We start from the raw sequence: 10,921 nt of genomic DNA, 5'->3' as shown, positions 1-10,921 counted from the left end.
TGGTTAAATACTAGCGTCTCTCAATATCCAGCTCAAATGCTATCACCCTTACCTAAACTTCCATGCTATCCTCTGATTCTATGTTTCTTAAAGAAAAAAACTATGTATCTTATTAATTTTGATGTTCTCTAGAGCTTGGATTCCAGAGTTTTAAGCATAGCAGTTTTCTTATTAAAATCCATGGAATTAGACTGTACCATGTAGCAGAAACATACAATTTATCAAACTCTACTTTCATCCTTGACATTTAACTAGCACACAAACACACACACACACACACACACACACACACATACATATATACACATACATTATATATGTATATATAATATATACATATTATATAAATTTAGATAATTATATAAATATATACATGTATATTATATATATGTATATATACTATGATACACAGCCTTCAGGCAGGCATGTAAAAAATGCACATAAGATGCATGAAAGACAGGTAGCTCAGTGAACTAAACACCACCAAAATAACTCAGGTCGTAAATGGTCAATCTTAGTTTCTTTGTTTAATTTTCATAATTTAATTTTTTCTTGGTTCCTTGGCTATCAAACTGAACCATCAATACATTTCAGAAAGTTACTTAGGGTATTTTAATTTATTGTAAAGTTTTTTAAAAAAATAACTATGTAGAATTTGTTTTAAAAAATGAAATGGAATGGGTTGTAGGTGGGGAGGAGCAGTGTTCTAATTCATTCAACCTCAATTTTTTCATCTGTGCAATGAAGAAATCCTATATACTTCAGGACATTTATTGCTTTGAAAGTTATTTGGCATGAGAAAACTAAATGAATAGTCGTTGCTATTTATTATTAACACAACTCTACTACTCAGAGTTTTTCATGCATATTACAGAAAATGTATAGTTAAAATTATAAAGTTGTTGTTCAATCTGGGGCATGTAAAAGAAATATTGTCCTGAATTTTCCTGCTCTAAAAACACACATGTAACTGATTGGTACCATATTGTATTGGGCTTTTCCATAGGAATTGAAGTACAAGGCAAGTTTCACTCACTCTGGGTGATTAAACTTCAGGCATGATGAAAAGCTGTATCTGAGGACAATACCAGCAGTGAAGTTTGAATTAAGCACCAAAACAAAACAAAAGGTAAACAAAAGTACATAAAGAGAAGTTTGAAGATAGGAAGAAAAATAATGGGAGCTTTTTAAAAGTTTGTTGTTATTTTTTTGGTCTCTGCCAATGTGCATAATTTATAGAAGTCAAAAGCACTATTACAGTTTGGTTTGAATTTCTACCTTAAGGAATTAAGTATAAAATATCCAGATTATCTCTCAAAATTTTACTTTATATCAGTAGAACTTTAAATTATTTGGGAGAGTGAGGTTAGTTTAAATATATATACACACACACACACATATATATACACACACATATATATGTATATATAATATAAGTGTATATATATACACATATATATACATGTGCATATATGTGTGTGTGTGTGTGTATATATATTTACACTTAAAAGTTATTTGGCATGAGGAAACTGAGAAAATGAATAGCGGTTGCTATTTATTATTAACACAATTCTATCACTAAGAGTTTTTCATTCATATTACAGAAAATGTATAGTTAAAATTATGAAGCATTGAAATACATGCAACCCAGCATGATATCATAATATATATTCAAAGATAACTCCAGTGTTATCTGGAGGGAGGAGGGAATACTTACTTTGCCATGGGAACAACAAAGAAGGATTGCCGTTAACTTTAGTGAAACCCCCTGTCTACAGGATAAAGTACTGTCTATAGGATCAAATGTTTGTGATCTGATCCCATCTATCATTCCATCCTCAACTCTTCAATTCACACAACTCTGTTCCAGCCACACAGTCTCAAAGTACCTGTTTCTCCTTGTCTCAACGCTTGTGATTTATTCAGTTCTTTACCTAGAACCTATCTCATACTTAAACTTTAGATATATTCATTTTCTTTTTTCTCCCTCTGATAATTTTCTTTCCACAAGCATTTTATCCAGAAAATATTACCTCTCGTCTGGCTGGTTATCTCCTACAATCCTTTCAAAATTTTGTTCAAGTTTCATATGGAAATGCAAGGTACCCAGAATAGTTGAAACGAGAACAACAAAATTTAAGGACTGACACTTCCTACAAACTACAAAAACTCACTATAAAATTATAGTTATCAATACAGTGTGGTATTAGCATAAGAATAGACACATAGATCAATATGAATAGAGTTGAGAATACAGAAATAAATTCATACATCTATGCATAACTGGTGTCAACACACTCTATGAAAAAAGAAAAATCTTTTCAACAAATGGTATTGAAACAACTGAGTAACCACAAGCAAAAGAATAAAGTTGCACTATTATATCATATCATTTGTAAAACTTAATTCAAAATAAATCAGACCTAAATGCAAAACCTAAAGCTATAAACTCTTAGAAGAAAACATAGGTGTAAATCTCATGACCTTGGACTAGCCAATGATTTTTTAGATATGGCATCAAAAGCATAAATAAGCAAAAAGAAAAAAAAGCACACATACACACACATATATATATACACACACACACGTAAATTGGATTTCATTAAAATTAAAATCTTTTGTCCATGGAAGGACACTATAAAGACAGTGAAAAGACAATCTATAGAATAGGATGAAAATATTTATAAATTAAATACTGATAAAGTACTCATACCACTCCACAGTGAAAATATCAACCCAATTAAAAAAATAGGCAGAGGGTCTACGGCCATGCCACCCTGAACATGCCTGATCTCGTCTGATCTTGGAAGCTAAGCAAGGTCAGGCCTGGTTAGTACTTAGATGGGAGACCACCTAGGAATATCACATGCTGTAGGCATTAAAAAATAAAAAAAAATTAAAAACTTAGGCAGAGGATATACGAGTGGCCAATAACCACATGAAAAGATGATCAACATCATTATTCATTAGGAAAATGCAAATTAAAACCACAGTGAACTACCATTTGTAACCACTGGGATGACTATAACTAAAACAAAAACAAAAACAAAAACAAAAACAAATAATAAACAAAAATAGAAAAATAACCCATGAAGGCAAAGATATAGAAATATTGGACACCTCATATATTGCTGTTGAGAATTTAAAACACTGCATCTGCTATAAAAAAAGTTTGGCAGTTCTTCTAAAAGTTAAACATAGTTACATATGACCCAGAAATTCCACTCCTGGATATATAACACAAGAGAATTTAAAGCATATGTTCACCCAAAAACTTGTATGTAAATGTTTGTGACAACATTTTTTGTAACAACCAAAAAGTAAACAACAACAAAATCCCTTCAAATGTCCATTAACTGATGAATGAATAAACAATATGTGGTATATCCATACCATAGAAAATTATTCAGGCATGAAAAAGAAATGAAGTACTGATATATACTATGACATGGATAAACTTTGAAGTATCTTAAGTGAAAGAAGCAGTCACAAAAGACCACATATTGTATGATTCCGTTTATATGGAATGTTCAGAGTAGGGAAATCCATAGACAGAAAGTAGATTTGTGGTTGCTGGGTGTTGGAGGGAAGAAGAAATAAAGAGTGATTGCTAGTGGGTACATTGTTTCCTTTTTGGAGTGATAAAAATTGGGGGAGATTATATACTGGTGATTGTTATAAAACTACGTGACTATACACTAAAAATTATTAAATTGTACACATTAATATGGTAAATTAAATGGTATGTTATAGCTCAATAAATTAAAAAAAGAAAAAAAACAGTTGAAGTCACACCTCTGTAACTGACATTTTAGGTTATGGAAGGTACCTACTGTATTACTATAGCATCTTATTGTTTTCTGGCCTACTATTAGGTTATTTTGTAATTAGTTCTTATACATCTCTGTCCCTTTTGAATCTTTAGTTTCTTGAATAAGGTGACTTGCTTTTGCCTCCTTGTGCTCCACTTACAATAGTTGCTTGAGAAATGTGTATTCATTGAAAAAAGGAGAGCGCCCTGAGAGTGTATAAATATATCTCAAGAAAAGGAAGAATCCATGATCATGTGTATTTCCCTTTTACTTCAGCAACCAAAAGGTTGTTGATAACTTATCTTAAATTGCGTGACGGGCTTGCTTTCAAAACTCTAGGGCTGCCTGAAGAAGCTATGCTGCCACAGAGCTACTCTTAAAACTTTCTTCTGAGAACTACCTTCTCTACATAGAAGAAGGGGACAAAAAGTGGTCCAGATGCCCTAGGTCCCAATAGAAATTTCCCGAGTAAGAGAGGGTTGGAAAATACCAGTGTGCATTATCTTAGCCACTAAAGGTTTCTCTATCATGTGGGGACAGTAAATATAACACATATTTAGAGAAGCTGTAATAGCTCAGCTATCTCTGGCCTTGCTTACCATAATGTAAATCACCTGGCCATCCCTGCACTGAAAAGCAGGGCCTAAGAGAGTCATATTTCATTATCATCTCTCCCATTATATTCAAACATGATTTTATAGCAGTCCTAATTATATCACATCTTATGACAGACTACCTACTAAATGGCAATATACATTTTTAAATTATATTTACTGAATTGATTCCTATCCTATGTTTTGTTCCTGGCTTAGAGAAGAGAAATTAAAATGACTAAAGGTTTAGCAGTAATTGTGAATATCATATGCTACGCACTTGGAATTACCAAAAGGCTAAAAAATAATTGTCCTTGTAACTTAATTATAGACTGGTAAATATACACTTTAACATGGTAAATTTAATGTGATGTGTCGAAGTTACCTTTCTTTCAGAAAATGATACAACTCTTGAAATATCACTTCCATATTCAAATTTTGACACATTTTCTTATTAGTTTAAAACCTAATAAACTCTGAATATTGGGTCTATACCAATAGGTAATGGATACCTGAGGAAAAGAATTCTTAATCTGGTTTCCGTAAGTCCACAAGCGAGTTTATCTAAAGATATTTTTTCTAGGGGTGATCCATGAATCTTTTGAAATTATAGGCAATTTTTTAAAGTATGTTTTTTTGTACAGTTCTTTGGAAGGAAGACACATTTCTCAAAGCCGTCAGTGCCTCAGGTAATGATCACCACTTATTTTTTGTGCCCACCATTATTAATAACAGTCACTCTTTTGTTCAGGAATAGTATGTCCACAGTATAAAGCTAGACACTATAAGGAATTAAAGAAAAATATAAGACATCATTCATAGACTCAGGTATTTAATCGTGCAATTGTAGAGACGTCTTCTATGTCTTCATTTTTATATAGAACAGAGTATTTGTGACCTCCAGCATCCCTTCCAGTGCTAGAACTCTAAAATCATAAATCATTATTCACATAGAGCAGTGAAGTTAAAAAGAGAGAATGGAAATAAACAACACAGGACCTTTGAACCTTTCACACTGCACTCAGCCAATTGAACATTACGATTCCAAGAGGAATCATCTGGTCCAACCCCCTCATTTTATACAGGCTTTCTATCTTTTGATTAGTGATTGTAGTCAGTGTGTGATGTGACTGCCACTATTTGCAGCATGGATTCTGAGATTTTACCTTTATCCTCCTGAAGTCTGCCGAAAAAACGGCTTTGAACCATTTGCCAACCCAGGGTGCCACAGCAGTTAGTCCCACTCCTCCAGGGTTCTACTGCATTACCAGAGGATGTGTTACAGTGACATTTTCAAACTACTCTTGCCCTATTTCTAACTGCGACACTTCAACTACGTATGGTGCCAATGTGGTTACTTTGCTGCCTTCCCTCCTTTCTATGCTGTAACTTGTCTAGCACAGCCAAGGCAATCACTCACCCACTTTCTTGAGTGTGCCTCCCTCTTTACCTCAGTTGATTTGACAGTACCCTAAGGCTCATCCCCAGAACTGGTGTAGAACCAACCAATCCAAATCTTGTTTAAGAGGAACCCAAGGAAGTCTTACACTTGAAGAGAACCAAAGTTGTGCCCTGAGGGTTATTAATTTTAAGCTGGTTATTAAGAAACAAAAGACTCAGAAAGAACTTTGGACCCTCTCCCTTTTCCTGGCCAAGAGATTCAGATGGAAAGACCTTTTCCAGGAGACAAATCTTAGCTTATTCACCTTCGCCTAATTTGAATGAAGTTTGGTAGATAGGAAGGCACTAAGCAGAAGCCTGGTGGCTAGATCACCCCCCATGTCGCATAGAAGCAAAAGTTTACCTGCCACTTACGTTTTACCCTTCCTCAACTACCTGCAAGTTGCTTACTTCCTTTAAAATCTCAGATCCCAATCTCCCTTTTTCTCCTTTGTCCAAAATGACATGTGTAACCAATTTTACCTCACTGTCTGGAATTTTCATGTTTATGTGAATTCTCAGTGTATATATATTAAACACTAAATTTCCTTCTGTTAATCTAGTCCATGTCATTTGAATTATTAACCCAGCTAGAAGAACTTAGAAGGTGGAAAGAAAGGTAATTTTTTTTAGTCCTTGACATACTCCTATCTACATTTTAATGATGGGGATTTGCCTGGAACCTGAAACTCTTTATACCAATTTCCAAAACTCAGTCGCTGTTATTTTGTTTATTTGTTTGTTTTTGGTTCTTTTGCCTCTCCTAAACTGATGACCTGCCCAGCACCTCTGATGCTGAAAAACAGACTCTGTTACACTTTTTATGGAACTGGGTTCTGCTACAGAACACCAATCCTGAGGCTGACCCCAAATCCCCAGCTTCTTAGCATCTATCATTACTGCTCTTTTCCTGTTCCATCCTATAGCAATTAAATACAAAGTTGTTGACTTTATCAGACATTCAAAGAAGGTGAGATCACAGACAAAGACAAAAAAATAAAGCAACAATTTAAAATTAAATATTAATCATCACTATCCTTAAAAATAGATCATATCTTTCTCATCACAGGGACTTGCTTTCAAGTCATGACCTCCCTTAGAGTCAACTGAACACAACCTATTCTAACCCCTGTTCTTGTAAGAACTTTTCTTCCTTTTCTAGCTTCCACCACAGAATCACGCTCCTCACATAGCTTTGAGTATCAAAAAACTCATTTATATGCTTTACTAGTAGAGCAATTATAAATGTCTAGTTTCTTCTATGACGTACCGTGGGTTAATTTATTAGTCAGGATTCTATACCTTTCTCTCATCAGAGCAGATATCAGGGCTAGGGTGCTAGGTTCTTCCCAATTATACAAACTTGTGCAAGTGATAACATTATCAAGTCATGAGCTAAAAATATTAGGTAGAACTGATCAACAACGGAGACTAATGAGCTACCATAAAAGTTGTTGCTCATAGCACTTTTATTTTTTTCTTGATAATAGTGAAAATAGAGACATGCTGCAATTGTATCTTTTTCTATTGTTGTTTATGATAATAAAGTCAAAGAAGCTGTTTTTATAATTTCCTCTTGTATTAGCTTGCTAGAGCTGTTCTAACAAAGTACTGTAGACTGGATGGATTAAACAACAGGAATTTATTATCTAATAATTCTAGAGACTAGAAGTTTAAGATCGAGGTGTCTGACGTCTGGTTCTCTCGCCTTGACTTATAGATGGCTATCTTCTCTCTGTGTCTTTATGTGGTCTTCCCTCTATACATGTCTGTTTCCTAATCTCCTTTTTTTAAAAGGACACAGTCATATTGGATTGGGGTCCAGACCAATGCCCTCATTTTAACTTAATTAGCTCTTTAAAGATCCTATCTCCAAATTCAGCCTGTGGTATTGGGGGTTAATACTTCAACAAATGAATTTGGGGGGATACAATACAGGCCATAACACCTCTTGACTGAATATTGCCTGGATTTTGTGCTCAAACCTATTGGGAAACCTTAATTATACTCTAAATAGATTCCTCATATCACCTGAATGCCTATTATTTTCCATAGTTATTCATATCAACCCCTTTTACTCTCACAAGTGTGCTGGTTGGTCTGTGTATTATATAGTTACCCAAGTCTACAGAAATTTCCTTGTTTTTTTTCCGGTTTTCCTTAGTGTACCAAAAGCCGACCAGAAACACCAGATATCACTCTAAGGTGACTGAATAGTAAACTGGTCTGTGCTTACTTAGTTTAATATTCATCATGGATTCCAAAGCTTTCTTGGAATACTGAAGTGGCTGAGAGTTTTGAAGAGATACCATAGTAACAACTTATGTGTGTTTGTGGAGCAGATGAAAATTTCAGTGAGCTGTATTCTAGCAATAATTGCCTAAAGCACATTATCTTTTTAGCCTATTGCTTGAAAATGAACATATCTGTATCATCTTAAAAACTGTCACTTTATCATTTTTCATAGAATAAAATTGTATTTTCTATTTAGTCACTGAAATGGGAAAAGATCACCTGAGAGACTAGTTAGAGAAGACTGTTTAAGAGTTTTTCTCAAGTTCGTGTTTCAAAAAAACAGATTTTGAACATGGTTAGCAATGAATTGGAACAGACCATGCTGAGTAAAAGATTACTTGGGATACACTGATTTTCTAGACTGCAAACTACACCAAAAATTCAATTATAAATCTAATTACAACTTTAATTGTTCAACAATGAACCACATTATTTTTTGTTGCTGGGTGTTTTTTTTCGGCAAGTGCACCTGCATGTGTTAACTTTGCCATCATTATGTGACCTAACAGCCCTGCCCCTTCCTACTTTCTGTATCAATACTTTTTCCATCATATATTAAGCTAAAATATGTACAAAAGCTGAAAAACCATACACTTCTATGTAGAGGCATAAAAATAGGGAAATGGAAAGGGGCAGGTGCTGTGGGTCAGCAATCCTACAATACGTTTGAATAGTCCTTCCAGATGCTCCTCTAAAAATGAACTCTATGGTCAAATAAATTCGGGAAATTTTCCAAACTACAGTACTTATGAATTTTTGAAAAACAGATCACAATAATAATAGGTTTAAATGTTCTGTAATAAAAAAATCTGTTTAGCTTAGTTTAACGCTCCATCTCCTTAACAAATTTACTGAATATACTTTTGTGTTATCAAGTCAAAAACCTGAGAAATTCATCAGAAGGTTAGAGAGAAAAGAAAAGAGGCTTTCTGGAGTTCCTGTGCCCAGTAGAAAGCCATCAGAGCATTCAATAATAACATGAGTTGTATGCATTTTAGTCACAATCTTTGTGAATATATAGATGATACCACTTTATGCTAGCCAAGTGTCAAGGAAAGAAAGTTTATTATCTGACATTTCTACTAGACAGAGCTAATTTTACATGCAAATAATAATAATAATAACAATAATAGTAGTAGTAGTAGTAATAATAATACTAAAAACAAAGCCTGGCTTTTGGCTTATTACAAAGCAATCTATATTTATATTTCTCAAAAGTCTAACACTGAGATGGTTATCTTTCGAAAAACATAATATTCCAAAGATTTAATTTTTCAATTCTCACTGAAAAATTTAGGAGTGAGTGGCTGTTGATAGGCAAAACAAAAGTAGAACACATTTTTTTTTTGTCCAGGGCTGCATCTCTCAAATGCAATTGTATGAGACTAAAATTTACAATGCCAGCAGCTTGAAGCAAATGCAATAACACTTTAAAGTAGCACTACAAGATTTATTTTTACATACTTAAAATTCAAAAACTCTTCAGAGAATACTGGAAATGGAAAATGTTTACTTTAGGAGCACTCAACTATGTTTTGGTTCAACACTAAACTATAAAAGAATTCATGAAGCATACCCAACATGTGGTTCTTAGAGCTGCTTTGTAGATAGATTTTAAATAATTCAAGTGGTAAAAAAGACAAACAATCTTTAATCCTCCACGATTATGTATAGAAGAGTCTCAGGGATGATCTAAAACAGTAGATAACCACTAAATTTTGTATAAAATTACATTGTTTTAGGCATTTACTTTGTAGCACTCATCCAATGTAGAACTCTCCTTAATGATGGAAATACATCCCAATGGCCACATGTGGCTATTGAACACTTAAACTGTGCCTAGTGTAACTGAATTTTTATAATTATTTAATTTTAATTAATTTTATTTAAAATTAAATAGCCACCTACGGTCGGTGGCTACCATATTTGATAGTGCAGATCTAGCCCTTCTAACTTACAACTGAGAATGAAGTTAAAGCCGGATTTCTGTGGTAAATATAGTGATGTCCTGTCCAGATTTTCCATTCTCTCAAGGGAGAGATGTCCTGTCCAGATATTCCATTCTCTCAAGGGAGAACTGAAAAATAGGTAGTTCTATATCTTGGTTATTTAGCTTGCCCCTAGGACAGCAAACCAAGACTTAATTGCAGTTTCAGCCCCACCCAGGAATGTGACCTTAAACCAATCAGTCTGGATTTTCTGATCAACACTAGTGAGGTAATCTACCTAACAAGAACACTGCCTCCCTTCCCCCAAAGAAAGGTGACCTTGCCTGAAAGAAACCATTCTTCTCTCTTGTTAATAACTTTCTTGTTCTGCCTATAAAAACCTTCCATTTTGTACTTCTCAGAGCACTTCTCTATTTACTAGATGGGATACTGCCAAATTCGTGAATCATTCAATAAAGTCAATTAGATCTTTGAATTTACCTGGTAGAAATTTTGTTCATTAACATTTTATTCATTGTAATGGAAATGTATCTATGAATCATTCTTTTTTTAAGCAGTAGATTTTATCTTCCTCTTAGAATCACTATAGACTCCAGTGAGAACTTTGATTCTTAAACACATTGTCTCTATTGATAGAGTATGTATTTAATTTAAAATAGAGACTTCTTAGTACAATAATAAGAATATTCTGACTGACTAACATACTATATGACACAAAAAGAATCCTTCAAATATGTTCTCTAAAAGAATATAATCTTAGACATTTCAACAATCAAATGGAAATTTCCCTGTTTAGGACCAAGAAAACTTATGTAGCCAAAATTATTTTTCA

At 33.7% G+C, this 10,921-nt stretch overlaps 1 protein-coding gene and 1 pseudogene across 1 annotated transcript in view; one reads left to right on the top strand and one right to left on the bottom strand.

The window, feature by feature from the left end:
• Positions 1-10,921, bottom strand: part of NAALADL2 (N-acetylated alpha-linked acidic dipeptidase like 2) — a 799,198-nt gene that overhangs the window by 382,780 nt on the left and 405,497 nt on the right. The window lies entirely within an intron of this gene.
• Positions 2,760-2,878, top strand: LOC112479107 (annotated as a pseudogene).

The sequence above is a fragment of the Pteropus alecto genome, unplaced genomic scaffold, assembly GCF_000325575.1.
Source record: "Pteropus alecto unplaced genomic scaffold, ASM32557v1 scaffold33, whole genome shotgun sequence".
In the NCBI taxonomy this organism is placed as follows: Eukaryota; Metazoa; Chordata; class Mammalia; order Chiroptera; family Pteropodidae; genus Pteropus; species Pteropus alecto.
The sequence above is the reverse complement of the archived record's forward strand: the minus strand, read 5'-3'. Positions and strand labels throughout refer to the sequence as shown.